Raw genomic sequence first — 25,639 nt, 5'->3', positions numbered from 1 at the left:
ACTCTCTTGTGCAGTAACCAGGGATTGTGTTTTTGAAGAGCCAGAGGCCCCCCATAGTGTGTGACAGTGTATGAGGTGTTGGTAAACACGTGTATGTATTTATGTCGACATGTGTAAGTACAGATGACCTTATTTATGTGTTAATGAACACACACACACACACACACACACACACACACACTCACTCACTCATGCGCGCGTTTGTGTGCATCTAAATACAGTCATGGGCATACTCGTATGTTAACTGAGATACATACATGATACAACCAAATGCTTTCATGTGTACCCCCTGAAACAGACACGTGTACACTTTGATATGCACGCGTAATAAACGTTGATATACACACATGTACGCCTTGATACGTACGCGTTGTCGTTACACACACACACACACACACACACACACTTTACCTTATTACGTCTCAATCAAAGACTTGTTATGTACTTCCTTCCCTCCCTCTCTCTCCCTCCCTCTCTCTCTCCTCTCCTACATCCTTCTACCCACCTCCTCCCCCTCTCCTCACCCCTCTCACTCCCTCTCACCCTTATTATACCCCCCATCTCGTTAGTGAAGGTATATCACAATCAGTCACCTCCAGAGATTAGTATGTTTGTTAGTCCTCTTCTGTAGACAAGCTCGGAGGGTATTTTACCGAAAGAATCAAATTAACCTCATTTACAAGTGAATTTGTTTGTGTAGTTGTTCAGTGTGGGTCTTATGATAACAGTAATAGGTAGTTATGTTGAAGGAACCGCTGAACCCGCACAGAGACGCGTGTCATCTGTAATCCATCTGTCCTGGGTGGGGTAGCTCAGGACACGCTACCATTTACAGACTAGTTACATCTAAATTTACGAGTCATTATTGTTCTAAACTATTATGTATTGGGAGATACTATTAATACTTACCGCTTCGTTGGCTGTAACAAGTACGATGATTTAATCCCTTGAGTACGATGATTTAATCCCTTGAATACGATGATTTAATCCCTTGAGTACGATGATTTAATCCTTTGAGTACGATAATTTAATCCTTTGAGTACGATGATTTAATCCCTTGAGTACGATGACTTAATCCCTTGAGTACGATGATTTAATCCCTTGAGTACGATGACTTAATCCTTTGAGTACGATGATTTAATCCCTTAAGTACGATGACTTAATCCCTTGAGTACGATGATTTAATCCCTTGAGTACGATGATTTAACTTTGAGTACGATAGATGACTAACCTTGAATACGATGACTTAATCCTTGAGACGATGACTTAATCCTTTGAGTACGATGACTTAATCCCTTGAATACGATGACTTAACCCTGAGTACGATGACTTAATCCTTGAGTACGATGACTTAATCCTTTGAGTACGATGACTAACTTGAATACGATGATTTATCCCTTGAGCACGATGATTTAATCCTTGAGTACGATGACTTAATCCCTTGAGTACGATGATGATTAATCCCTCTTATAATAACGTCCTCCCCTTGTCGTCCTACCACAATCTACCACAACCCACCACCATCTACCACCATTCACCACCATCTACCACCACCCACCACCATCTACCACCATTCACCAATCTACCAAACCCCATCTACCAACACCACCATACCACACACCACCACACACACACCACCACACACAACCCACCCTCAACCCACCACCATCTACCACAACCCCACCATCTACAACCCACCACACACAACCCACCCAACAAACCCACCACCATCACAACCACCACCATCTACCACCATTCACCACCATCTACCACAACCCACCACCATCTACCACAACCCACCACCATCTACCACCATTCACCACCATCTACCACAACCCACCACCATCTACCAACCCACCACCATCTACCACAACCCACCACCATCTACCACCATTCACCACCACACCACAACCCACCACCATCCACCATTCCACCATCTACCCACCACCACCATCACCACCATACCACCCAACACCACACCACACACACCACCACCACCAACCCACGACCATCTACCACAACCCACCACCATCTACCACCATTCACCACCATCTACCAAACCCACCACCATCTACCACAACCCACCACCATCTACCACAACCCACCACCATCTACCACAACCCACCACACACCACCCACCACCATCCCCAAACCCACCACCATCTACCACAACCCACCACCATCTACCACAACCACCACCATCTACCACAACCCACCACCATCTACCACAACCCACCACCATCTACCACCATTCACCACCATCTTCCCACAACAACAAGGTCCCTTCAAGACCATTTCTCCAACACTTCTCTCATGTTTACACACATCTCGACAATTTTAGCGCCTTCAAAAACGTCCCATTGACACTCTTCTCCAACAACAACTAACTCCCCCAGGCGTCCCTCGTCAACGTTAGCGCCTCGTCAACGCCAAGTGTCCCTCGTCAACGCCAAGTGTCCCTCGTCAACGTTAGGCGTCCCTCGTCAACGCCAAGTGTCCTCGTCAACGCCAAGTGGCCCTCGTCAACGCCAAGTGTCCTCGTCAACGCCAAGTGTCCTCGTCAACGTTAGGCGTCCCTCGTCAACGCCAAGTGTCTCGTCAACGCCAAGTGTCTCGTCAACGCCAAGTGTCCTCGTCAACGCCATGTACCTAGTCAACGCTAGGCGTCCTCGTCAACGCCAAGTGTATCCTCGTCAACGTTAGGCGTCCTCGTCAACGTCAAGTGTCCTCGTCAACGCCAGTGTCCTCGTCAACGCCAAGTGTACTTAGTCAACGTTAGGCGTCCTCGTCAACGCCAAGTGTACCTCGTCAACGTTAGGCGTCCCTCGTCAACGCTAAGTGTCCCTCGTCAACGCTCGGTGAACTAGTCGCCAACTTTTACAGATAGAGAAACAGTCAAGAATAAGGAAACTTTAATTGTGTATTTTACAGTTTGTACTCCAGTCTGTTAGATCTTCCTTCCTTCCTTCTCTCCTTCTCTTCTTCTCCCTCCCTCCCTCCCTCTCCCTCCCTTCCTTCAACGACGTGTTTTTTTTTTTGTGTGTGTGTGTGTGTGTGTGTGCGTGTGCGCGTGTGTGTGTGTGTGTGTGCAGCCATAAAGACTCCCGACATACACCTCAGAGTGACTATACTAAGTTTATTCACACAACATAATAATCTTGTTAGCTAAGAGCCAGGCGTAGCTCTGCCCACCCTGGCACTGAGGGTGTGTTGTAGGGATGTGTTTTACAGGGATTTTGGGGGGATTAGGGTTTAGGGATTTGGGGATTTAGGGATTTTAGGGTGAGGGTAACTTTGTGTGCGGTTGCGTGTGTGTATGTGTGTGTCCATGTGTGTATGTTTACTTGTATATGTACGCGTGTTTGTATGTGCGTGTCCGCCTTCTTGCCTCTGTGTGTGTGTGTGGAGGAGAGTGAAGGAGAGAGGAGAGGAAGAGAGGGGAGGGAAGAGGGGGGAGGGAAGAGAGAGGGAGAGAAAGGGGAGGGAAGAGAGAGGGAGGGAAGAGGGGAGGGAAGAGAGAGGGAGAGAAGAGGGGAGGAAGAGAGAGGGAGGGAAGAGGGGAGGAAGAGAGGGAGAGAAGAGGGGGAGGGGAAGAGAGAGGGAGAGAAGAGGGGAGGAAGAGAGAGGAGAGAAGAGGGGAGGGAAGAGAGAGGGGAGGGAAGAGGAGGAAGAGAGAGGGAGAGAAGAGGGGAGGGAAGAGAGAGGGGAGAGAAGAGGGGGAGGGAAGAGAGAGGGAGAGGGAGGGGAGGGGAAGAGGAGAGGGAGAGGGAGAGGGGGAGGGAAGAGAGAGGAGAGGAGAGGAGGGAGGAGGAGAAGAGGGGAGGGAAGAGAGAGGGAGAGGAGGGGGAGGGAAGAGAGGAGGGAGGAAGAGGGAAGAGAGAGGGAGAGGAGAGGGGGAGGGAAGAGAGAGGGGAGGAGAGGGGAGGGAAGAGAGAGGGGAGAGGAGAGGGGAGGGGGAGAGAGGGGAGAGAGAAGAGGGGAGGGAAGAGAGAGGGAGAGAAGAGGGGGAGGGAAGAGAGAGGGAGAGGAGAGGGGGGGAGGGAAGAGAGAGGAGAGGAAGAGGGGAGGGAAGAGAGAGGGAGAGAAGAGGGGAGGGAAGAGAGAGGGAGAAGAGGGGGAGGGAAGAGAGAGGGAGGAGAGGGAAGGAGAGAGAGAGGGGGAGGGAAGAGAGAGGGAGAGAAGAGGGGAGGGGATTGGAGGGGAGAGGGGAGGAGGAGGGAGGGGAGAGGGGGGAGGGAGGGGAGAGGAGTGGAAGGGAGAGGGGAGGAGTGGGGAGGGGAGAGGAGGGAGGAGGAGGGGAGGGGAGAGGGAGGGAGGAGGAAGGGGAGGGGGAGGGAGGAGGAGGGAGGGGAGGGGAGGGAGGGAGGAGGGAGGGGAGAGGGGGAGGAGGAGGGAGGGGAGAGTGAGGGGAGGAGAGGGAGGAGAGTGAGGAGGAGGTGTGGGGACAGCTTCCATGACCTGGGTTGCCCACTCTGTCACAACACGGGGTCAGCGGTATCCTTTGAGTGATGACTCGTGGCACAGATGTGTGTATGTCTATGTCTGTGTGTATGTCTATGTCTGTCTGATTGTAGTGTGTGTGTGTGTGTGTGTGTGTGTGTGTGTGTGTACCGATATAAACAGTGTACATATATAGCACAGTTCCAGACACACAGTCAGTCCGGAGTAATGATTCTGTAACGCATTCATTGATACATACCAGGGTGAGGTCTCTCTCTCTCTCTCTCTCTCTCTCTCTCTCTCTCTCTCTCTCCTCTCTCTCTCTCTCTTCTCTCTCTCTCTCTCTCTCTCTCGTCTCTCTCTCTCTCTCGTCTCTCTCTCTCTCTCGTCTCTCTCTCTCTCTCGTCTCTCTCTCTCTCTCTCTCTCGTCTCTCTTCTCTCTCTCTCTCTCTGTCTCTCTCTCTCTCTCTCTCTCTCTTCTCTCTCTCGTCTCTCGTCTCTCTCGTCTCTCTGTCTCTCTCGTCTCTCTCTCTCTCGTCTCTCTCTCTCTCTCTCATCTCTCTCTCTCTCTCGTCTCTCTCTCTCTCTTCTCTCTCTCTCTCTCTCGTCTCTCTCTCTCTCTCTCTCTCTCTCTCTCTCTCTCGTCTCTCTCCTGTCTCTCGTCTCTCTCTCTCTCGTCTCTCTCTCTCTCTCTCTCTCTCTCGTCTCTCTCTCCTCTCTCTTCTCTCTCTCTCGTCTCTCTCTCTCTTCTCTCTCTCACTCAGTATATGAGTTATGTGTGAAGCAGTATAAGATAGGTCTTAGAGTTGACAGCTGTACACAACTGTTGGTCGTATCAGAGGGTCGGTTCTTGTGTCTCGAGTTGAGTGTTTTAACATTGGTCGTACTAAACCTAATTAACATGTTAAATTAACGTAAACAGCTGGTGTTGATGTATGCCTGGTCGTTAAAGTTCCTGCGTGATATAATGTCTTTGTTTTAGATGTGTGAGAATATATATTAAATTAATTAAAGTGTTCTGTAATGCGTAATGTTAAACCAATAACATTTACCTCCGTATAGTCATGCAAAAATGGGTTTAATTTTCCACTACGCTTCAGTAACTAAGGTCTATGCATAACAAAATGAGTAATTACTCTATTCTGGCATTTAAAAAACAAAATTAATAAAATACAAAACTTTTCCACTTATCACGGTATTTTAAAATAGATAATTAAATTTAACGAAAACATTACAAAAATAAAAAATAACTTATCTTCCTTCCTACACACCAGAGTCAGTTTTGTCTGTCCTGAACTAATATTAACAAAACTCTATCCTCACTCTGCCTCAGTGATACGCTATATAAACTTTTTCTTATCGTCACCCTCTTATAAACATGTACTGTAATTGTGGTATGTAAAGGTATAATTAAGTAAGGAATTCGTTCTAGCGGTTCTCACTCACACTCTAAACTCGAGCATATTAAAGAAATTTATCTGTAAAATCACTTGGTTATTTTCGTGTGGCTTAAAAGAATTTCCAGTGGGTCTTTATCTGTCAAAATACAACTTCCACCAATCCCTAAGTAAAAATGCCACTATCAGCAATTATTAAGCTATAAAATATCGCTTTCACCAATTCTTAAGCTATAAACATCAATTTAAACCTCTTCTAAAGCTACAAAATATCACTTTTAGCTGTTCTCGAGCAAGAACCATCAACCTCAGCTATTCTTGAACTGTAAATACCAGGTCCCAAGCATCATCATCATGTGTCGTATCTTACATCGTGTTAAGTATAAAATATGACCGTCAACTGTAAACACTCATTCGAAAGACGTCACGTGCAGAGAACTGATGCAGAACACGACAGAGTGAAGATGGAACGCCTTGCCTTGCCTCTCCCTCCTACGGACATAGAGATTTATAACTTCATTTTCACTATCCTCTCGTAAATACCTTTTTTTCGTTGTTGTTTTTTATATATTTACAGTTTTCATATCTACACTAAGACAACAACTATACCTTACACCTGTGTTGCCATAAATCACGAAACAATATCAAGAGCTCGGAGAATTATTTGGTTAGGTTACGTTTCTGTTACATTGGTTTCTAGGGCAATGACAAGGTTGAATTGACGAAAGTTTTTGGTAAGAATCTTCAAAAACTATCATATATCCCAACTCACAAAAGCCATATCGTCATTTTTTATTTCCATGACCGTAGTAAAACATGGCTATTACTTGGGATCCCTTTCGATAAAAAATGTACAGATAACCCACAAACCCCATAAAACAATGAAAGTTGGTCGAGGTTAATGGGGATATAAAAGTACCCATGGTTGACCCGATACTGGGGCTGTTGGGACCTGTTTGCAGTGTCTATAAATTTTCAAATCAATGTTAGTTTTACCCTGATCCTCTGAACTTATACCTGTACATAATCAGGTATGAAGAGGTATTATATACGTAACGTTCTTAATACACTTAACTATTTATAAGACAATTATTTTTTTAGACCCTATAAACGCGCCATCTATATAGGGGGGCAATCTGACTATCTAGATAATCATAAAAATTAAAGAAAAGTATCATACTAACTTCGACTTCCTGAATAATCCAATAAAACACTCAACTAACAACGGCACCTCTCCTTCTCGTAAACAATTTCCTGAAAAAAATAATGGTTCCATTTTCCACATAGCGCACATCCGAACACTTTTTTTTTACATGAGTTGGGGAAGAAATTGTAACAGAGGAAGAAGAAAACGGCTCCAAAAACACCACAGAAAACGGGACATTCCTCATTACCGTCAACACAACACAGCCCTGACGATAGTAACTGATGATACTGTATTTTAATAAGACCTTCAGATAGTTAAATAAATAGAGGAATCAAAAGGTTCTCTATACACCACAACAACCCCTTCCCTCCCCTCAAAAATATCCATAATTTAATAAGTTCTTTGACGGGAGTTTAGAAGACCAATGTACCCACAATGTACCTCACCTCCCTGGCGCCACCTCGCTAGGGTCGATTCCTCCTCGCTGTTGTGTTCATTCAATTGTGTCAAAGGGGTGATGGTGGTGGTGGCTGGTATTCGTTGAGGTAATGTTGGAGGTAGAGTGGGTGGTTTAGGGACAGGGAAGAGGAGGAGAATGTTGGAGGGACTAAGGAAAGATGAGGTGGAGAGATATACAAAGAAATGATGTTGCGAAGTAGTAAAATGAGATGAGTTGTGAGAAAAAACATACGAAAAGAGGAACAAAAATGAATTACAGAAGTCATAGTAAACACACGTAGAAAAAAAACATTACATAATAAAGATGAAACCAGAGGCAATATAACTGATTAAAAATAAATGTAAAAAAAAGTAAAAAATTAAAGAAATATGAAAATAAAAGTTTCAAAAGGCCCCAAAACGAAGGACATAAAGATTAACGATTAAGCTTCAATAATCACTGGGAGCTAAGATAGGTAACTCGTCTGCATTGGGTTTAACGAATTGTTTTATCAGTATTTTTTGACCCCTTTACCCACTTAAAGGTCAAAGGGGCGGCAAGTACACTAAAATCAACCCGCCTCTCGCCCCCCACCTAACAAGAAATTCCACCCACCCCTTAACAAACACATCCCTCCATACCGTTACACCAACACATCCACCTCTACACAAACACATCCACCCTCTACACCAACACACCCACCCCTACACCTCCCCCTCTATCACCCCGCAACAAGACACCCCCCCACCCCCACCCCCTCCTTCCCCAGACACAGGGTTGGCTTACAGGGTACACTCTAGTTTATTTTCGGGACAGTTATACCCTGACAATGAAGATCAACTCAGATACAGAGGAATGTGCGTCTCGTATAAGCCTTTTAGTGGTGATTTACACAGATGTATCCGTTATGTATACTTGAATGTATAGGCATAAAGCGTAACGACTTATGTCCATGTATACATTCTATTAAGATATGTATACAGTCTTATACGCAATAGAATGAATCATAATAATTTAGGGTCAGGTTTAACTGCCTATTAGAGGAACAACATGAACAAACGTCAGGTTATTTTATGTAACAAAATATAAACAACAGCTCGATGACTATTTAATAAAAGACGAGAAAATTTACACTCATAAGATAAACCCCAAGACACTCACCTCGTAAGATAAACCCCAAGACCTCACTCCCTCATAAGATAAACTGGAACACTCACTCCCTCATAAGATAAACCCAAGACACTCACTCCCTCTAAGATAAACCCCAAGACACTCCCTCATAAGATAAACCCCAAGACCTCCTCCTCATAGATAAACCCCAAGACACTCCTCCTCATAAGATAAACCCCAAGACACTCACTCCTCGTAAGATAAACCCCAAGACACTCACTCCCTCATAAGATAAACCTCGACACTCACTCCCTCGTAAGATAAACCCAAGACACTCACTCCCTCATAAGATAAACCCCAAGACACTCACTCCCTCGTAAGATAAACCCCAAGACACTCCTCCCTCGTAAGATAAACCCCAAGACCTCACTCCTCGTAAGATAAACGACACTCACTCCTCGTAAGATAAACCCCAAGACACTCACTCCCTCGTAGATAAACCCCAAGACACTCACTCTCGTAAGATAAACCCCAAGACACTCCTCCCTCGTAAGATAAACTAGACACTCACCCTCATAAGATAAACTAAGAACTCACTCCCTCATAAGATAAACCCCAAGACACTCACTCCTCGTAAGATAAACCCCAGACACTCACTCCCTCATAAGATAAACCCCAAGACACTCACTCCCTCGTAAATAAACCCCAAGACACTCACTCCTCGTAAGATAAACCCCAGACACTCACTCCCTCGTAAATAAACTAAAGACACTCACTCCTCTAAGATAAACCCCAAGACACTCCTCCTCGTAAGATAAACCCCAGACTCACTCCCTCGTAAGATAAACCCCAAGACACTCACTCCTCGTAAGATAAACTAGAACCTCCTCCCTCGTAAGATAAACCCCAAGACACTCCTCCTCATAGATAAACCCCAAGACTCACTCCCTCATAAGATAAACCCAAGCACTCACTCCCTCGTAGATAAACCCCAAGACACTCACTCCTCATAGATAAACCCAGACACTCACTCCCTCGTAAGATAAACCCAAGACACTCACTCCTCGTAAGATAAACCCCAAGACACTCCTCCCTCGTAAGATAAACCCCAAGACACTCACTCCTCGTAAGATAACCAGACCTCACTCCTCGTAAGATAAACCCCAAGACACTCACTCCCTCGTAAGATAAACCCCCAAGACACTCCTCCCTCATAAGATAAACCCCAGAACCTCACTCCCTCATAAGATAAACCCCAAGACACTCACTCCCTCGTAGATAAACCCCAAGACACTCACTCCTCGTAGATAAACCCCAAGACACTCCTCCTCATAAGATAAACCCCAAGACACTCACTCCTCGTAAGATAAACCCCAGACACTCCTCCCCTCATAAGATAAACCCCAAACACTCACTCCTCATAAGATAAACCCCGAACCTCACTCCTCGTAAGATAAACCCCAAGACACTCACTCCTCATAAGATAAACCCCAAGACACTCACTCCCTCGTAAGATAAACCCAAGACACTCACTCCCTCGTAAGATAAACCCCAAGACACTCACTCCCTCATAAGATAAACCCCAAGACACTCACTCCTCATAAGATAAACCCCAAGACCTCACTCCCTCTAAGATAAACCCCAAACACTCACTCCTCATAAGATAAACCTCAAGACACTCACTCCCTCATAAGATAAACCTCAAGACACTCACTCCCTCGTAGATAAACCCCAAGACACTCACTCCCTCGTAAGATAACCTCAAGACACTCACTCCCTCATAAGATAAACCCCAAGACACTCACTCCCTCATAAGATAAACCCCAAGACACTCCCCTCCTTAAGATAAACCTAAGACACTCACTCCCTCGTAGATAAACCCCAAGACACTCACTCCTCGTAAGATAAACCCCCAAGACCTCACTCCCTCATAAGATAAACCCCAAGACACTCACTCCCTCGTAAGATAAACCCCAAGACACTCACTCCCTCGTAAGATAAACCCCAAGACACTCACTCCTCATAAGATAAACCTCAAGACACTCACTCCCTCGTAAGATAAACCCCAAGACACTCCTCCCTCATAAGATAAACCCAAGACACTCACTCCCTCATAAGATAAACCTCCAAGACACTCACTCCCTCGTAAGATAAACCCCAAGACACTCACTCCCTCATAAGATAAACCCCAAGACACTCACTCCCTCGTAAGATAAACCCTAAGACACTCACTCCCTCATAAGATAAACCTCAAGACACTCACTCCCTCGTAAGATAAACCCCAAGACCTCACTCCCTCATAAGATAAACCCCAAGACACCTCACTCCCTCGTAGATAAACCCCAGCACTCACTCCTCGTAGATAAACCTCAAGACACTCACTCCCTCGTAAGATAAACTGAACACTCCTCCCCTCATAAGATAAACCCCAAGACACTCCTCCCTCGTAAGATAAACCTCCAAGACACTCACTCCCTCGTAAGATAAACCTAGACACTCACTCCTCGTAAGATAAACCCCAAGACACTCACTCCCTCATAAGATAAACCCAAGACACTCACTCCCTCGTAAGATAAACCCCAGTCACTCCCTCGTAAGATAAACCCCAAGACCTCACTCCTCGTAAGATAAACCCCAAGACACTCACTCCTCGTAAGATAAACCCCAAGACACTCACTCCTCGTAAGATAAACCCCAAGACACTCACTCCTCGTAAGATAAACCCCAAGACACTCACTCCTCATAAGATAAACCTCAAGACACTCACTCCCTCGTAAGATAACCCCAGAACCTCACTCCCTCGTAAGATAAACCCCAAGACACTCACTCCTCGTAAGATAAACTCAGCACTCACACCCTAGTAAGATAAACCTCAGACACTCACTCCCTCGTAAGATAAACCCCAAGACACTCACTCCTCGTAAGATAAACCTCCAAGACACTCACTCCCTCATAGAGATAAACCCCAAGACACTCACTCCCTCATAAGATAAACCCCAAGACACTCACTCCCTCATAAGATAAACCTCAAGACACTCACTCCCTCATAAGATAAACCCCAAGACACTCACTCCCTCGTAAGATAAACCTCCAAGACACTCCTCCTCGTAAGATAAACCTCAAGACACTCACTCCCTAGTAGATAAACCCCAGACACTCACTCCCTCGTAAGATAAACCCCAGACCTCCTCCTCCTAAGATAAACCCCAAGACACTCACTCCCTCGTAAGATAAACCCCGAACCTCACTCCCTCATAAGATAAACCCCAGACACTCACTCCCTCGTAAGATAAACCAAGACACTCACTCCTCGTAAGATAAACCCCAAGCCTCACTCCCTCATAAGATAAACCCCAAGACCTCACTCCCTCGTAAGATAAACCCCAAACACTCACTCCTCATAAGATAAACCCCCAAGACACTCCTCCCTCGTAAGATAAACCCAAGACACTCACTCCTCTTAAGATACAAGACCCTCACTCCCTCGTAGATAACCCCAAGACACTCCTCCCCTCATAAGATAAACCTCAGCACTCACTCCTCTTAAGATAACCCCAAGACACTCACTCCTCATAAGATAAACCTCAAGACACTCACTCCTCGTAAGATAAACCCCAAGACACTCACTCCCTCGTAAGATAAACCCCAAACCTCCTCCCTCTTAAGATAAACCCCAAGCTCACTCCCTCGTAGATAACCCCAAGACACTCCTCCCTCATAAGATAAAACTAGAACCTCCCTCCTCATAGATCCCCAAGACACTCACTCCCTCCTTAAGATAAACCCCAAGACCTCACTCCCTCGTAAGATAAACCCCAAGACACTCACTCCTCATAAGATAAACCCCAAGACCTCCTCCCCTCGTAGATAAACCCCGACACTCACTCCCTCATAGATAAACCCCAAGACACTCACTCCCTCGTAAGATAAACCCCCAAGACACTCACTCCCTCATAAGATAAACCCCAAGACACTCACTCCTCATAAGATAAACCCAAGACACTCACTCCTCATAAGATAAACCCCAAAACACTCTCCCCTCGTAAGATAAACTAGAACCTCACTCCTGTAAGATAAACCCCAAGACACTCCTCCCTCATAGAATAAACCCCAAGACACTCCTCCCTCATAAGATAAACCCAAGACACTCACTCCTCATAGATAAACCCCAAGACCTCACTCCCTCATAAGATAAACCCCAGACCTCACTCCTCGTAAGATAAACCCCAAAACACTCACTCCCTCTAAGATAAACTGAACACTCTCCTCATAAGATAAACCCCAAGACCTCACTCCTCATAAGATAAACCCCAAGACCTCACTCCCTCGTAGATAAACCCCAAGACCTCACTCCCTCGTAAGATAAACTCAAGACACTCCTCCCTCGTAAGATAAACCCCAAGACACTCCTTCCCTCAAGATAAACCCCAAGACACTCACTCTCCGTAGATAAACCCCGAACCTCACTCCTCGTAAGATAAACCCCGAACTCACTCCTCGTAAGATAAACCCCAGACCTCACTCCCTCATAAGATACCTAAGACACTCTCTCCCCCCCCCCCCCTCCTCTCTCTCTCTCTCTCTCTCTCTCTCTCAGATATATAACACTTTCTTCCCCCATGTTAGCCTCTGCCCCTCACCCTCAATGGTCGAGGTTCACATGATCCATATATGGTATAATGACTCCAATCTACTCGCTACTCTCACGTGTCGAAAAATACACCATAACTCCTCGCCAATCACCCGATAAATTACCATAAAACTCAACCGTGTAATTTAAAACCCATAAGGAAGGTTATAATTTCAGTGGTATCAGGTACTCTTAATTAACCAGATGATTCACAGGTATGAGGAACCCCAAACAAATTATTTCACAGTTATCAAGTATTTGTAAATTTCAGATAATCTCACGTATAAAGGTCCTTAAAATAGGTATAATTTCACATTTACCTGATTAATCTAAATTCACACCTGTATATGACCCTCCCCCAGCAGAGCCAACTATCTGTTAGTCTCAGTTGTTATCGTTGTGGAATTAGGAGATTGATAAAAGTGTGGTTGATGGTGAGAGGTTGACGGTGATTAGGTGGACGAATTGATGGTTGTGTGTGTGTGTGGATGTGATGTGTGTGGTGTGTGTGTGTGTGTGTGTGGATGTGACAATGAGTGAGTGAGTCAGGTAGTGAGTGACTGAGGAATAAATGAGGGGAGGAAAGGTGGGTGGGTGGGTGGGTGGGTGGTGGTGGGTCAGTTAGTGAGAGCAAGAGGGAGTTAGGGGACTGTCTAAGGGGAATTAAATGATGAATAAGGACCGGCTAAAGGGTGGCAAAGGGGTAAAGTCAGTCGGCCAGGACGGTAAAGCGAGGTAGGGTGACCTTTGTTGTATATGATCAAGAGACTCTCACCCTTCTCCTGCTGCTGCTGCTGTCAGGTCCAACCACACTACCACATTACTACCACACACACACACACACTTCTACCATACTATTACACCAATACCACACACCATTACACTATTACTATACTACCACCACACTACCACCCACTACCACAGACACAACCCATTATAATTACCACACACCTATAATACAAACGCTCACATACAAAAACCAGCTTTTCACAAACCCCACCCACACACACACACACACACACACACACACACCCACCACCCACACACACCCCCCCACACACACACAGCAATTTGGCAATATGAAAACTTCCTCCACCACTGGCTGTCTTGTCAGCTTTCTCAACTACATATATCGCCATCTGGAGAAACGAAAGACGTCTGTAGCTGTCGCCTTCATTGACTTCACCAAGCCATTTGACCTAGTCGACCACGATTTAATCAACAAAGCTATTGACGTCGGGTTTCGAAGAAGTCTTATACCATGGCTTACAGACTTCCTCAGTGACCGACGCCAAGCTGTACGCTTCCGAGGGGCTGTCTCCACTTTTCAGTCACTCACCCTGGCGTCCCCCAAGGCACCAAGATGGGACCGCTCTGCTTCCTGATGCCCATCAATGATGCCCTAAGAGAAACCTCTGCTCGTTAAAAATATGTTAACGACTCCACCATTGGGATCAGTGTCAACAACTCGGCTTCCGACTACACCACCCTCCAGGATTTATTGAACAGTTCAAAATTGGGCCACTAACAACCACGTCACCATCAACCATACCAAGACCATGGTTATGCACATCAACCTCTCCTCTGACCTTGTCCACCTCCTCCATTACTTCGGGCCCCAACACACTCCAGGTTGTGGACTCCACTAACTCCTCGGCGTCACCATAGACAACAAACTATATTGGAAAACACACGTCAGTACAGTTGTCAAATCCTCCAGTTTCCATCTCCACCTCCTCCGCCGACTCAAGTCCCTCAGGTTCCTGCACCCGAGCTCCTCAGTGTTTACTCAACATTCATACTTCCCAAGCTCACCTATGCCTCCCCTACCTGGTCTTCCTCCTAAATGCCACACAACATAAACACCTAGAAAAAGTGCAAAGAGGGCATAAAGAGTATTCTCTCCCTTCCTACTCCACATATCAAGCGCTCAACACACTGACCCTCTCGACTCTCACTGACCATCACCACGACCTCATCTGCAAATTTGGTGTGAAGCTTCAGCACCATCCTCAACACCGGCTCCTACTTCCACGAGATCCCTCGTCCATGAATTGTTGTTCGACACCACAACCGCATCCAGCCCATACGAGCACGTACTGATCTCTAGGAACAGCCCAGTCCCAACCGTGAAAAATTATCAACAACTCGTAATCAACCAGTGTATTCACTCCCAGTCAATCTTACCTTTTTGCACTGTCACTATGTTGAAATGCCCTGTAGTATGACCTTCTCCCCACCTAGTTATTATATATATATATTTATATCACTTATGTTACTTGTATATTATTTGCCAATCCAGAGACCCATTCCCCAATTATGTAACTGTATATTTTCAGTCTTCCAGCCGCCATGCTCTTTCAATAAACCGTTATTATTATTATTATTATTACACACACACACAAACGTCTCCCACAATGCCCTAACCACGTCCCTTACCATAATGGAATTGCGCTAAAGCTGTATCCTGTTGCCTTGTGTAGTACCCTTGTGTGTGTGTGTTGTAGGAAGGTTTGAATGAATGCATGACTGTTTGCGAATTAATGAGTTTCTTTCCTGCCATGATCATGAGGTCCTCCCATAACTTAATCTAGGGTTCTAAACAAAATCATGGTACTATGGTCCAGGGCCACTAAAACATGGGAGTAGGGCAATTTAATTATAACACTCGGGCCATCAGTGAAACAAAATACAAACGGCAAGCGAAAACATCTGACGGGTTGATGTGTTACTAACCTTCAATAACTAACACATCCACAAATAAAAACAAAAGAGATAATGAAGGAACTATTAACCAGAATATATAGAGATTTACCTAAAGTCTTCTCAAATAAAAATCCAAATTGATATCATCCAGACATTTTCATTATCATCCAGACATTGGTCGTTATTTATCTTAGACAAAAATAAGCCCCACATGGTCAAATAATTGATAAATAATTGTTTAGTAATATAATCCTTCTCAGGTAAAACTCACTTGCCCAGTAAATGGTACAACTGCAATAGACTCAACGTCGTAAATACAAAATTATCGTCGGGACATACTGTCTTGGGGCGAGGCTGTTGTCTTTTTAAATAACTCATTTTATGTCTCCTGTGTTTTATTGTTTGTGTTTGTGCTAAAATTCCGGTATTTGTCAGAGGAACCCGGCCACCTGTATCGTGGAGGCCAACAAGGGAACCCGGCCACCTGTATCGTGGAGGGCAGCAAAGGGATCCCGGCCACCTGTATCGTGGAGGCCAGCAAGGGATCCCGGCCACCTGTATCGTGGAGGCCAGCAAAGGAACCCGGCCACCTGTATCGTGGAAGCCAACAAGAACCCGGCCACCTGTATCGTGGAGGCCAACAAAGGAACCCGGCCACCTGTATCGTGGAGGCCAGCAAGGGTCGTGTTAGTTTCGGTTCTCATAATCCCTTCAACCTCGTCTGTTATCTAATCAATGGCTTAAGTTACATCGATATTATCTTGTTAATTTTTGAGGAATAATTTGCGAACGACGAAACTGACATAGAAATACAGAGATAAAGAAGACAGAGAGAGACTTACACAAGAGACAGATTAAGAGTTAGTGATACAAAGAGATAAACATGAATTCGTAACTGAAATGCACTAAGTATACAACTCCTTATTGTAATCAGTTCCTTCTCATAATGAAATATTAATAAAAAATAATATTAAAATCTTGAAAATCCATTAGTAATTCTATAAAAAAAAAAGTCCCGTAAAGCCCCAACCATCATCACTTTTCTTTACCCACCAAAAAAACTGACTGGATACACCGCTGTGTTTTACCGCCAAAGGGATACCGGGCCAAAGTTGACGCACCATCCATCTTGCACTATTACCGACCACAACAGCAACAACCGCCTCGACATCACTGTCTTTGGGTCCAGTCGCTCTCTCCACATTGTGTTAACCCGAGGTGGTTCATCTTGTTACAAGGTCATCGGGGGTCATTATCTCTTTAACGAGGCCATTAGATCTTCAGTCCTAGGTATGAATTAGATCAATAGTCGTGGACATTATCTTGGTCATCAACCCTACTCGTTATAGGGTCACTTTCTAGATCACGAAACTCATTAGGACTTGGGTTTATAATAATTGGGTACCTGTTACAATTACAGTACTTCCCATTAGGATTAAGTACCACTGGGAATTGGGGCCCATTACGACTACTGGAGCCCATTACATTTGGGGCCCATTACGACTACTGGAGCCCATTACATTTGGGGCCCATTACGACTACTGGAGCCCGTTACATTTGGGGCCCATTACGACTACTGGAGCCCGTTACATTTGGGGCCCATTTGACCAATCATCTCGTCAAACACCTCAGCTTCGTCACATAGCAGTTAACCATCATTTTTCTCAATGTTCTCTCACGTGCACAAAGAACAGTCTGATGTGGTGAAGATTTGACACCCAAACTTATTTGACCTGATGATTAAACACGCTAAAGCTGCTGTCATATTAGAGTTTCTATCCAAAATAAATCCACCAAAGCTTTGAAATTTGCCATAGTCTATTGTATTAATATTATTTACTCTATAAAAGTTGTATTTCAATAACAAAACACTATGAAAAATGTCAAAGTAAATAAAACAATAATATGAATACATCACGTGAATTTCATTTGACTCTAGAGTACCTGCGTCACTTGTAAACAAACATCACCTGGATGCTACAAACGTTTCTTTTTCATCTTTGTCTTCTTTAACTGAACCACATATCTCACTAAAGCGGTTAATGCTGCCATAGAAACATACAATGAAGCCATTCTGATCTCCAACTGAGCTCAAACTAGCCGCGCGAGCTGGGTGCTTGGCTGAGGTGGCTAATCATAACGTTATCCAAAGAGAGTATAGAGTATTTGTTCCCTTAAAATAATTTAATATAAGAGAATCAAATCCACAAGCCATAAGATAGAGAATTCGATATCCTTTCTCTAGCTCACTCTAAGGTATTGAATCTGACAAATGAAAAATGGATTAGGAAAGATTCAATCGTTTATAATCCCCCATAGAAACATTCTCTCAACATTACACACGCAATAAAAACACCCATATTTGGATAGACTGTCTTAAGGGCTACTATTATCCTCATGTACTATCGTGCAGGGCATCACTATTTCCGACCTTTTAAGACGTGAGGTCAGGGTATAAGAGAGGGAGAAGGAGGAGCAATCGTTCTGCTTTGTACGGCTATGATACTCGTGTTGGAACCTTGCTGGGTGGTGTTGGATAAGTGATGCTTCTTAGTGATGGGGGAAGGTTTTTGGAGGGTTGAGGGTTCACATTTTGTAGGGGTTTGGGGTTCAGATTTTGTAGGCGTTGGGGTTCAGATTTTGTGGGATTTGGGGTTCAGACTTAAGGAGTTTGAGGGTTCAGATTTAATGATTGAGGCCTCGAGGGTTCTGAATATGGAGGATGAGAGACCAGAACATGTACCGGTAGCTCAATGACGTAAGGTTCAAAATATACGCCCTTCACCTCTCATAACCTCCCTAACTGGAATTCTAATGTTAAGGTTCATTTAGAAGGTTCAAATAAACCACGGCTCTCAGCACACCTCACTAGCCTGGGTTCAGTTACGTAGCTCTTTGTCACTAATGCGGTTCACTTCCCTACTGTTTGAGAACCTTTGACTGGCTGAATGTTCTTACTTATTTAGGTCGAAGTTTGACGAAGGAAAGTCATGTAAGGATTGATTTTGGTCGGTTATAGAATGACGAGACTAATCCCGGGCATTAGGAACCTAGAGTACAGAGACAGGTTTAAGCATCTTAATTTGCACTCCCTCGAGAGACGTAGAGTGAGAGGCGATAATATGATCGAGGTGTATAAATGGAAGTCAGGGCTAAACAAAGGTGATATAACAAAGGTACTCAAACTATCCAACCAGGAGCGAACTCGTAACAATAGTTTTAAATTAGAAAAATTTATATTTAGGCGCGAAATAGGTAAACATTGGTTTGGAAATAGAGTAGTGGATGAGTGGAACAAGTTACCAAACATCATCATTAACTCGAATACGCTGGATAGCTTCAAATATAGGCTGGATGGATATATGAGAGATAGGGGTTGGGTGTAAACGGGACTGCCCAGTATGAGCCAATAGACCCGCTGCAGTTTCCTCCATTCTTATGTTCTTATGTTAAAGAATGAGCTTAGGCATAGATGAGTCAGGTAAAAATTGGTCGGTTATAGAATGTAAACAACGAAGGGGATACGGAGTCCTCTACGTTTGGTCGTATTTCGGCCACGTTGGGTTTGTTGTTCTGGTTTGAGTAGTGTTGATAAAAATAGTTATTATTAGTGTTATTATTGAAATATTAACTTGTAAAAGGGGATACGCTAATTCTGGTAACCCCTACACACACTCTTCCTCTGCCTTCTCACCCCCACCGCATCGCTTCCTCACTTTAAGAAATATTAGAGAAAATATGTACAGTATATTGAAGGTCAGGAAAGAAGTAATAATAATGGGGGAATTTTTTGAGGATAACTCACTATTAAGACGAACTTTCATTAGAGGAAGAATAACAGAGATTTGAGGATGACTTTTCCATAACAATGAGTGTCAAAACTGGATTCCAGGAGATAGGAAAACACTTTTGATGGATGGATGAAATTAGGAGGCTTTTAAGAGGCATTTGATGGGCAAGAAACATAAATAGGTAGTCCTTCATCCACCACCTGGCTGACATAGGCAGATGGATGAGGATAAGAGAATGAAGTAGTAAAGTTTGCCTGGCAATCAATGGCCGTGGGTGACCTCACACTAAAGTAATGCTCGTAAAAATTATATATACGTCATTAAACTCGAGGTCACAGTGTAACATGCAGTGAATTATTTGTCTGTGTGTTATTTTGGTCTGTGTTTGTGTCTTCTGGGTCATGTCTACACGCCTCATCCCTAGGTAGTTAATTATAGACCTTGGTATAAACCTGATGCTGGGTGTTGTAGGATCCAACTCCATTCATGCCTCCGATAGGAAACAAAACAGCATCGGAACAAACATGGCTGATGTGTAGTTTCTTGCAAGACCTTCCGGCAATAAACACGCATTTACGATTGTTTGTACAGGTTGTAGAGCCTCTGTGCGGCTCTCCACCAACACCTGCTGCTCCCATCACCTCAACCCTCCCTGTGCAGATGCCGTTCCACAAGAGATCTGATCCCCTTCTGTAGCGGCGTCGAATCTCTTCATACTGTACGACCCGTTTTTATAATTTATATCGAATCGCCTATTCGCCTTCCTCTCTATATTTATCCCCGTTTTCTATGTTCTCGTTTTCTATACCATGACAGAAAACCTGACAAACTATTTCGTCGCGGTTAAATAAATAAGACTTTTAACTAATATGAATTAATTAACACTTCTCTCGCGATGAACGGCACAAAACACTGGCTGTCCTCCCGGTACTTTATATAGTAATAAATTCCTCATCATTAAGGTGAAAAAAAAAAAACTCTAATTACCACGTAAATCATAGGTGGGGCGTTATACAGGGGGAACTAATGTGTATCTTTATTAGTACATTAATGGGCTGACAACACTGGTTTTGCGGGGTTTTCCCAACGGGTATAAGATGATGACAGCACCAGTGTGATTGTGATCAACTGATGGTGTTGTGTAGTAATAGTAGTGATGGTTGTAGGGATGGTAGTAGTAGTAGTAATAGTGGTGGTAGTAGTAGTGGTAGTACGTAGTAATACGGGTAGTAGTGCACAATTATTAAATCAGTCACCTAATATATCTATATAATTTCAACAAGGGTTTATCAATAAGAAATTTCTAAACTTCTGTACGATTACATTATAAAGTGTGTGTATGTGTGTGTGTGCGTGTGTATATATATGTATGTATGTGTACAAGGTCAGCTCCATTTAGTGCTCCTCAGGTGACGTCGTCTACTGTGGCGCTTATAATATTCTCGTGTATATTAATCCCAGACGAGTGTGTTGCTTCTTGTGGTCAAGGACAGAGGTCAAGAAGGTGTATCTTGCAGGGGTTTTGAAAGAGACCAGTGTGTGTGTGTGTGTGTGTGTGTGTGTGTGTGTGTGTGTGTGTTTCAGACGTGAGTAAGGTTACAGTGGTAGACGCAGCGGATATATACAACATTGCTAGATACAAGTAATCCAATATAGGAACTATGAAGAGTCGCTCTGTCGTGGTTAAACTCACATCACTGTCATTACTAAAGATACAAATATAACACTGGCTATATTGTTAACCCCGCCACACAGCCTGACTAATCACGAGCATTGTATATAAGAACAGACATACCAATGATCACACGAGAGTTTAAAATGGAAACTACAAACAAAATCAATAAAGTATAAACAAATCGGAATATGATAAATGGTGAGGGCAACGGGGCTCAATAAACACCCTGCATGAGAGACAGGCAGAGACAGATAGAAACAGCCCAGACCAGACCAGACCAAAGACAGACAGACAGACAGAAGTATAAGTGAGAATTCAACAAACTGGCTTCTCTTATGCCATCCAATTCACAGACACCACGTAGAGGCTGAAGAAACTATGGCACTACAGAGGAGAGAGTAGAGCACCAAGGAGGCACTTACAGGATGACGAGGGGATTTATGGCACTATCAAGGAGGAGAAGAAACTGTTGTGGCACTGTTGGAAATGGCGATGAGTTTAATGGTGTCATTCAGGGTCGCTATGGGGAAGGGAGGAGGTGCGTATCACGGCAAGAGGGAATTGGCACTGTATGGGGAGAGTAAGTGGCACTACATGGGAAAGAGAGGAGGAGTTAGTGGCACTACATGGGAAAGAGAGAGGTAAGTGGCACTACATGGGAAAAGAGAGAGAGAGAGAGTTAGTGGCACTACATGGGAAAGAGAGAGTAAGTGGCACTACATGGGAAAGTGAGAGAATAGAGAGAGAGAGAGAGTAGTGGCTACATGGGAAGAGGGAGAGAGAGAGAAGTAAGTGGCACTACATGGGAAAGAGAGAGGAAGTAGATGGCACTACATGGGAAAGAGAGGAGAGAGAGAAAGAGTAAGTGGCATACATGGGAAAGTGAGAGGAGGAGAGAGAGAGAGTTAGTGGCACTACATGGGAAAGAGGGAGAGAGAGAGAGAGAGAGAGAGAGAGAGAGAGGCAGTGGCACTACATGGGAAAGAGAGAGAGAGAGAGAGAGTAAGTGGCACTACATGGGAAGAAGAGAGGGAGAGAGAGAGAGAGAGTAGAGTGCACTACATGGGAAAGTGAGAAGGAGAGAGAGAGAGTTAGTGGCACTACATGGGGAAACGAGAGAGGGAGAGAGAGAGAGAGAAGGGACTACATGGGAAGAGAGGAGAGTAGAGTGGCACTACATGGGAAAGAAGAGAGAGAGAGAGAGAGTAAGTGGCACTACATGGGAAAGTGAGAGAGAGAAAAGAGAGAGTAAGTGGCACTACATGGGGAAAGAAGAGAGAAGGAGAGAGAGAGAGAGAGAGAGAGTAAGTGGCACTACATGGGAAAGTGAGAGAGGGAAAGAGAGTAAGTGGCACTACATGGGAAAGAGAGAGAGAGGAGAGAGAGGAGTGGCACTACATGGGAAAGTGAGAGAGGGAGAGAGAGTAAGTGGCACTACATGGGAAGAGAGGGGTGAGAGAGAGAGGAAGTGGCACTACATGGGAAAGTGAGAGAGGGAGAGTAAGTGGCACAACATGGGAAAGTAGAGAGAGGGAAAGAGAGAGTAAGTGGCACTACATGGGAAAGAGAGAGAAGGGAGAGAGAGAGAGAGTAAATGGCACTACATGGGGAAAGAGAGAGAGAGGGAGAGAGAAGTGTACTACATGGGAAAGAAGAGAGGAGAGAGAGAGTAGTGGCACTACATGGGAAAGTGAGAGGGAGAGAGTAAGTGGCACTACAGGGAAAGTGAGAGAGGGAGAGAGAGTAAATGGCACTACATGGGAAGAGAGAGAGGAGAGAGTAAGTGGCACTACATGGAAAGAGAGAGAGAGTAAGAGTGGCAGTACATGGAAAGAGAGAGAGAGTAAGAGGCACTACATGGGAAACAAGTAAATAACAGGGAGAGGGGAAGAAAGAGAGTAAGTGGCACTATATGTGAAAGTGAAAGAGGAAAGAAAGTAAGTGGCACTACATGGGAAAGAGAGAGAGGGAGAGAGAGAGTGGCACTACATGAGTAAGAGAGAGAGAGAGAGAGAGAGAGAGAGATAGCACTAGGGAAAGTGAGATAAGGGAGAGAGAGAGGAAGTGGTACTACATGGAGAGAGAGAGAGAGAGAGAGAGAGAGAGTAAATGGCACTACATGGGAAAGTGAGAGAGAGAGAGAGAGTAGTGGCACTACATGGGAGAGAGAGGAGAGAGTGGCACTACATGGGAGAGAGGGGGAGAGAGTGGCACTACATGGGAAAGAGAGAGGAGAGAGAGGGAGAGAGGGAGAGAGTGGCACTACATGGGAGAGAGAGGGAGAGAGTGGCACATGGGAGAGAGAGAGGGAGAGTGGTACTACATGGGAAGAGAGAGGGAGAGGGAGAGAGAGGCACCACATGGGAGAGAGAGAGAGGGAGAGGTGGCACTACATGGGAGAGAGGGAGAGTGGCACTACATGGGAGAGAGAGGGGAGAGAAGTGGCACTACATGGGAGAGAGAGAGGGGAGAGAGTGGCACTACATGGGAGAGAGAGAGGAGAGAGGAGAGTGGCACTACATGGAGAGAGAGAAGAGAGTGGCACTACATGGGAGAGAGAGAGAGGAGAGTGGCACTACATGGGAGAGAGAGAGGAAAGTGGCATGGGAGAGAGAGGGAGAGAGGCACTACATGGGAGAGAGAGAGAGAGAGAGTGGCACTACATGGGAGAGAGAGAGGAGAAGGGGCACTACATGGGAGAGAGAGAGAGAGAGAGAGAGAGTGGCACTACAGGGAGAGAGAGAGAGAGGGAGAGAGTGGTACTACATGGGAGAAGAGAGAGAGAGAGAGAGTGGCACTACATGGGAGAGAGAGAGGTAATTGGTACTACATGGGAAAGAGAGGAGATTAGTGGCACTACATGGGAGAAGGGAGAGAGAGAGAGAGAGGGGGAGAGAGTGGTACTACATGGGAGGAGAGAGGGAGAGGTGGCACTACATGGGAGAGAGAGAGAGAGAGAGAGAGAGTGGCACTACATGGGAGAGGGGAGAGAGTGGCACTACATGGGAGAGAGAGAGAGAGAGGGAGAGTAAGGGCACTACATGGGAAAGAGAGAGAGAGTTAGTGGCACTACATGGAGAGAGAGAGAGAGGGAGAGTGGCACTACATGTGGGAGAGAGAGAGGGGGAGAGAGAGAGAGGGAGAGAAGTAAGTGGCACTACATGGGAAAGAGAGTGGCACTTCATGGGAGAAAAGAGAGAGAGAGAAGCGAAGAGAGAGAGAGAGAGAGAGAGAGGTACTACATGGGAAGAGAGAGAGAGAGAGAGAGAGAGAGAGAGAGAGAGAGAGAGAGAGAGAGAGAGAGTGGCATGGGAAAAGAAGAGAGAGGGAGAGAAAGATGGCAGCACATGGGAAAGAGAGAGAGAGAGAGAGTGGTACTACATGGGAAAGAGATAGTGGCACTACATGGGAAAGAGAGAGAGAGAGAGAGAGTGGCACTTCATGGGGAAAGAGAGAGAGGGAGAGAGAAAAAGAGAGTGGCACTACATGGGAAAGAGAGAGGAGAGAGAGAGAGGTGGCACTACTGGGAAAAAGAGAGAGAGAGAGAGAGAGAGAGAGAGAGAGAGAGAGAGAGAGAGAGAGAGAGAGAGAGAGAGAGAGAGAGAGAGAGAGAGAGAGAGAGAGAGAGAGAGAGAGAGGTACTTCATGGGAAAGAGGGAGAGAAAGTGGCACTACATGGGAAAAGAGAGAGAGAGAGGGAGAGAGAGAGAGAGAGAGGAGCAGAGATACTACAGAGAGAGAGAGAGAGAGAGAGAGTGGCACTACATGGGAAAGAGAGAGAGAGAGAGAGAGAGAGAGAGAGTGGCACTTCATGGGAAGAAAGAGAGAGAGAGAGTGGCACTACATGGGAGAGAGAGAGAGTCGAGTGGTACTACATGGGAAAGAGAGAGAGAGAGAGAGAGAGAGAGAGAGAGAGAGAAGGTCACACTACATGGGAAAGAGAGAGGGAGAGAGAGTGGCACTACATGGAAAAAGAGAGAGAGAGAGTGAGAGAGAGAGGTGCACTACATGGGAAAAAAAGAGAGAGAAATGGCACTACATTGGAAAGAGAGAGAGAGTGAGAGTGGCACTACATGGGAAGAGAGAGAGAGAGTGGCACTACATTGGAAAGAGAGAGAGAGAGAGAGAGAGAGAGAGAGGTGGCACTACATGGGAGAAGAGAGAGAGAGTGGCACTGCATGGGAAAGAGAGAGAGAGAGAGAGAGGGAGAGAGAGACACTACATGGGAAAGAGAGAGAGAGTAGTGGCACTACATGGGAGAGAGAGAGAGAGAGAGAGGGAGAGAGAGAGGCACTACATGGGAA

The sequence above is a fragment of the Homarus americanus genome, unplaced genomic scaffold, assembly GCF_018991925.1.
Source record: "Homarus americanus isolate GMGI-L3 unplaced genomic scaffold, GMGI_Hamer_2.0 scaffold31037, whole genome shotgun sequence".
NCBI lineage: Eukaryota > Metazoa > Arthropoda > Malacostraca > Decapoda > Nephropidae > Homarus > Homarus americanus.
This window is presented reverse-complemented; position numbering follows the sequence as displayed.